The sequence below is a fragment of the Hemiscyllium ocellatum genome, chromosome 29 (assembly GCF_020745735.1).
Source record: "Hemiscyllium ocellatum isolate sHemOce1 chromosome 29, sHemOce1.pat.X.cur, whole genome shotgun sequence".
NCBI lineage: Eukaryota > Metazoa > Chordata > Chondrichthyes > Orectolobiformes > Hemiscylliidae > Hemiscyllium > Hemiscyllium ocellatum.
The window spans coordinates 741,035-747,034 of record NC_083429.1 but is presented as its reverse complement, the minus strand read 5'-3'; positions in this window follow the sequence as shown (position 1 = coordinate 747,034).

Genomic DNA, 6,000 nt, shown 5'->3' with positions numbered 1-6,000 from the left:
CAGAGGTTTGTGTCCTCGGCAGTTTCAATCATGGAGCGATGTAGGTAGGGAACAGGTTACAACAGAGACAGTTAGTGGCTAACCATAGGTTAACAACCTCATGTTCTAGTCCCCTACCCCACACACCAGGCCTTGTAATCACATAGCCAGCTATTACACACTACCAATGGTTAGCCACTAACAGCTTTTCACCCTCCCAGCCAGATTGTTATCCATTCCTTTATCCAACCGTTAATCTCTCTCTAACCCCATCTATCTATTAATCCTTACATCCTCCCACTACCCTACCGTCTGCATATAAAGTTACATTTTTTTCTAGGTATGATCAGTTGAGGGTCACCGGATATGAAACTTTAATTCTGATTTCTCTTCATAGACGTTACCAGACCTTCTGACCTTTTCCAGACCCTCCTGGTTGAGGTTTCCGATTTCCAGCATGCACAGTTTTTGTGGTTTTAATTTACCGAGAGTTTGTAATTCAGGTCCAACAGCCTCTGCTGCCTCTCCCACTCCCCTCACAGTGACACTACACCTGTGCAGCTCATGGTCATGTGTCCTCTTGCTGGCCACGCCCCTCATTCACTCCTATTGGCTAGAGAACCACATCAACTCCCTCCTATTGGTTCGGTGAGCTGCTGTCAAACAGCCAGGCCCCATTGTGACGTGAGTGGTGAAATCCTCCATCTGCCCTGGGATGAACTTCATCATTCACAGTGAATAGGGCAGTATCACAGAGCACAGGGACTGGGGGCTATTCAGCCCATTGGGGCCATACTCTCTCCCTCTGGAGACGCTGCAAATCTGTCCCAACTCCCCTCCCAATTTTCCACAGCCCTCCAAATCTTTCCTCAAAAAGTTAGTTAAATTCTAGATTTTTTGAGAGTACCTGCTTAATTAGCATCTACCCTCCGTTCAGACTGTTCCAGATGCTCAGAATTTGAGTAAAATCATCTTCACATTTCAAACTACATTATTTGCCAATTACCTGAAAGTAGTTGCTAAAAACTGTAACAACGTTAATAACTTCTCATTGTCTCTCTGTAAATTAAATATCCAGGAAAAATATCTGCTCCTGGTCGACATGACTGCTGAACCTTCTCAACTCAATGGGAATGACATGAACTTGTGTTACCTCTCCAAAGAAGGCAAACCTATCATAATTTTAATTTATTAGTGTCATAAAATGCCCAGTTGCCAGCAGTTCACCCTTATCCTTCTTAAATCCTTCTTTTTCATGTACCCAATCAGATGCCTTTTAAATGTTGTAATTGTACTACCTTCCTCCCGCCCCTTCTTCTGGCAGCTTATTCCATACACGCACCACCCTCACCATGAAAATGTTGCTCCTTCAATCCCTTTTAAATCTTTACCCTCTCGCCTTAAGCCTGCGCCCTCTAGTTCTGGATCCACCAAACATGGGAAAAAAGTCCATGACTGTTCACCTTATCCATGCCCCTCATGATTTTATAAACCTTTATAAGGTCATCTCTCCGTCTCTAACTCTCCAGGGAAAATAGTCCCAGCCTATCCAGTCTTTCCCAATAGCTCAAACAATCCAACCCTGGCAAAGTCCTTGCAAATCTTGTATTAAGCCTTTCAAGTTTCACAACATCGCAAGGTTTGTGAAGGTTTGTAGCTCAGGTTGAGGTTTAGGGTGTAGGTTTGCTCGCTGAGCTATCGGTTTGATATCCAGACCTTTCATTACCTGCCTCGGTAACGTCATCAGTGGCGACCTCCAAGTGAAGCGAAGCTGTTGTCTCCTGCTTTCTATTTATATGTTTGGCCTGGATGGGGGTCCTGGGGTTTGTGGTGATGTCATTTCCTGTTCATTTTCTGAGGGGTTGATAGATGGTATCTAGATCTATGTGTTTGTTTATGGTGTTGTGCTTGGAGTGCCAGGCCTGTAGGAATTCTCTGGCATGTCTTTGCTTAGCCTGTCCCAGGATAGATGTGTTGTCCCAGTTGAAATGGTGTTTTTTTTTCCGCTGTGTGTAGGGCTACGAGGGAGAGGGGTCGTGTCCCTCGTAGCCCTACACACTGAGGGAAAAAAAAAACACCATTTCGACTGGAAAAACACATCTATCCGAGACAGGCTGAGCAAAGACATGCCAGAGAATTTCTAGACGCCTGGCACTCCAAGCAGAAGGCCATAAACAAACACATAGATCTAGATGCCATCTATCAACCCCTCAGAAAACGAACAGGAAATGACATCACCACAAACCCCAGGAACCCCATCCAGGCCAAACATATAAATAGAAAGCAGGAGACAACAGCTTCGCTTCACTTGGAGGTCGCCACTGATGACGTTACCGAGGCAGGTAATGAAAGGTGTGGGTATCAAAGCTACAGCTCAGCGAGCAAACCTACACCCTAAATTTCACAACATCTTTCTGAGAACAGGGAGATTGGAGCTGAAAACTGAATTCCAGAAGAGCCTTAAACAATGTCCTGCACAGCCACAATATGACGTCGCAACTTATACATTCAGTGCATTGACCAATAACGGAGAGCGTACCAAATGCTGCCTTCACTCCCCTGCCGACCTGCAACTCCACTTTCAAGGAACAATGAACCAGCACTCCAGCAACACTCCCCAGGATCTTACCATTAAATGCAAAAGTCCTGTCCTGATTTGCCTTTCCAAAATGCAGCACATCACTTTCATCTAGGTTAACCGTTGTTATCACTCCTCAGCCTATTGTCTCATCGGATCAAGATCCCATTTTACTCTGCAGTACCCTTCTTCACTGTCCACTATATCTCCAATGTTGGTATCATCTGTAAACCTACTGACAATACCTCATATATTCCCATCCAAGTAATTTATGTAAGGACTCAGCACACTGCTGCTTACAGGCTTCCAGTGCACAAAACAACCCTCCATCTCCACCTTCTGTATCCTCCCTTCAAGCCAATATTCTATCCAAATGGTTAGTTCTTCCTGCATTCCATGTTATCTAACCTTGCTAACCAGTCTCCTTTGTGGAAAATCATTGATGGTCTTTCTGAAGTCCATATTGACAACATCCACAGTCTGTCTTCATCAATTTTCTTTGTACTTCTTCAAAAGACTCAATGAAGTTAGTGAGACAATTACTCACACACAAAGCCATGTTGACGCTCCCTAATCATTCTATGCCTTTCCAAACACATGCAAATCCTATTCCTCAGAATCCCTTCCAACAGTTACTGCGGACTCACTGTTCTCTTGTTCCCTGGCTTTCCTTACCATTTTTAAAAATAATGGCACTCATCTTCCAGTACTTCACCTATCGCTTTTGATGAGACGAATATCTCAGGAAGGGACCCAGCGATCACCTCCCTAGCTTTACACAATCATCTGGGATACACCTGATCATGTCCTAGTGAATTATGTACCGGGATGCGATTTAAGGTATCCAGTACCACCTCCTCTGTAATTTGAACACTTGTCAAGTTATCACTCTTTATTTCTCCAAACGCTCAAGCTTCCATATCATTCTCCAGTAAAGAAATGATGTCATATACTCATAATATCTCTCCCTCTTGTGGACCCATAGATGGCCTTCTTGATCTCGCAGGTGTCCTATTCACTGCCTGGTTACTCTTCTATCCTTGATGTATTTGTATAATCTCTTTGGTTTTCTTTAAACCATTTCCAAAAGCAATATCATGTCCCCTTTTCGCTCGCCTGATATCCTAGATGTATTCCTCTAAACACGTGATCCTATACTCCCAATTCCTCCATGTCTGCTATATCTGCTCCCAGGAGGAGCAATTCCACTCCAAAACATCCCACAATGCTTTCCTATTTCAAGAACTGCAATTACCCTCCCACTTGATCAACAATGCCCTCCAATGCATATCCTCCACTTCCCGCACCTCCGCCTTTACACCACCCCTACAACCACAGTAAGAATATAACCCTGCGGTCTTCACCTTCCACCCCACTAACCTCCATACACACACCGCTAATCTCTTGGTAATCTCTGCCATTTCCACCACCTACAGCCAGACCCTGCCACCAGAAACATATTTCCCTCCACACCCCTATCTGCCTTGTGCAGAGACCATTCCCTCTGCGACTTCCTTGTTAGGTCCACACCGTTCCAGAAACACATTCTCCACACCCGGCACACTCCCTTGCCGCCGCAGGAGAGTTAAAATCTGCGACCACATCTCACGCATCACCTCTGTCCAGGGCCCCAAAGGATCTTTCCTAATCAAGCAGAGATTTATCTGCACAACCAAACACATTATCTACTGTGTCTGGACATTACGGACAATTTACCATGGCTAAATCTGCGCATCTTTGGACTGTGGGATGAAACTGGAACATTTGCAGGAAAGCCATGCAGACACGCGGCGAACGTGCATCCTCCACACAGACAGTTGCCTGAGGCTGGAATCAAACACAGGTCTCTGGCGCTGACGCAGGAGTGCTGACCACTGTAGAACCGGCGCGCACACCTCCCCCTCATCACCCACCCCACCTCCATCCAAGGCCCTATAGGTTCTTTACACATCAGTTTTTCCTGCACATTCCAACACCTCATCTACTGCATTTGGACACTATTGGAAATTTAACATGGTTAATCCAACTAACCTACACATCTTTGGACTGTGGGAGCAAATGGAACACCCAAAGCAAACCCTCACAGACACAGGGGAGAATGTGCAAACTCCACACAGACAGTCGCCCGAGGCTGGAATCAAACCCAGGTCCCTGATGTTGAGGCAGCAGTGCTAACCACTGAGCCACAATACTGTGGGATCTTTGGTGCTGATGTGCTGCCCCACTGATACCTCAGTCACTCACCCTGCCTCATTTCCCAAGAGAAGAGGCGGTGATGGACTGGTAATGTTATCGCTAGACAGTTAATCCAGCGAATCAGATAACAATCTGGGGTCCTGGGTTTGAATCCCATCATAGCAGATGGAGGAATTGGAATTCAAAAAAACTGTGGAATTAAGAATTGAATGATAAAAATGAATCCATTGTCGATTGTTGGAAAAACCCATCTGGTTCACGCGTCCTTCAGGAAAGAATCGGTCATCCTTACCTGGTCTGGCCTACAAGTGACTCCAGACCCACAACAAAGTAGTTGACTCTTAACTACCCTCTGTGTCCAGACAGTGACACCCTCATCCTGTGAATGAACAGAAAAAAGATTTGTTCCTAGTCTAGTAGGTACATCTGAAAAACTGAATCAGAAAACTTTCTCGTACACACTGAAAAAATAGCTTTCTATCCAAGCATTTAACATTTCAGCACCCCGAGGCTAGGTTTGTAAAGTTAGAACTCCTTATAATTGGAAATATATGATTCTTACAGATAACTGAGATCTCCTGGGAAATTTGCTTCTCAATTTCCTGCTGACTTTTGGGGGACAGTCTATAATACAATCCCAATAAAATGACTATCTAGACATATAATCACCAGCAGTAAACCATTTGTGTAACCAATTGAATATTTCCAAACAAAGCCCATTACGGGCCAAGCAAACCATTACAAGTGACCGAGTGAGAAGGGACTAAATCAAAGTAGAGTTGTGGGGAGGGGGCAGCGGTGGAGATAAAGCACTATATCCCCTGCGGTGCCCACCTCTATCTAAAGGCATCGAGAGCATTGATACACACCACATGCTCCTTCTCCAAGGACACCCTGCTGTGTAGCCTTTATCCTCAATCTTAGAATATAGTCCCTACAGTGTGGAAGGAGAGCATTGGCCCATCAAACCTCTCCGACCATCCGAAGAACATCACGCCGACAGCACTCTGTGGCTGATGGCTGATCCACCTAGTCTGCACAATCCTGGATACTGTGGCCAATTTAGCACGACTGATCCACCTGACCTGCACATCTTTGGACTGTGGGAGGAAACCAGAGCACCTGAAGGGGACTCACACTATCATGGGGAGAATGTGGGAACTCCACACAGGCCGTTGACCAAGGCTGGACTCCAACCTTGTACCTGGTGCTGTGAAGCAGCAGTGCTACAATCACAATTTAAATCA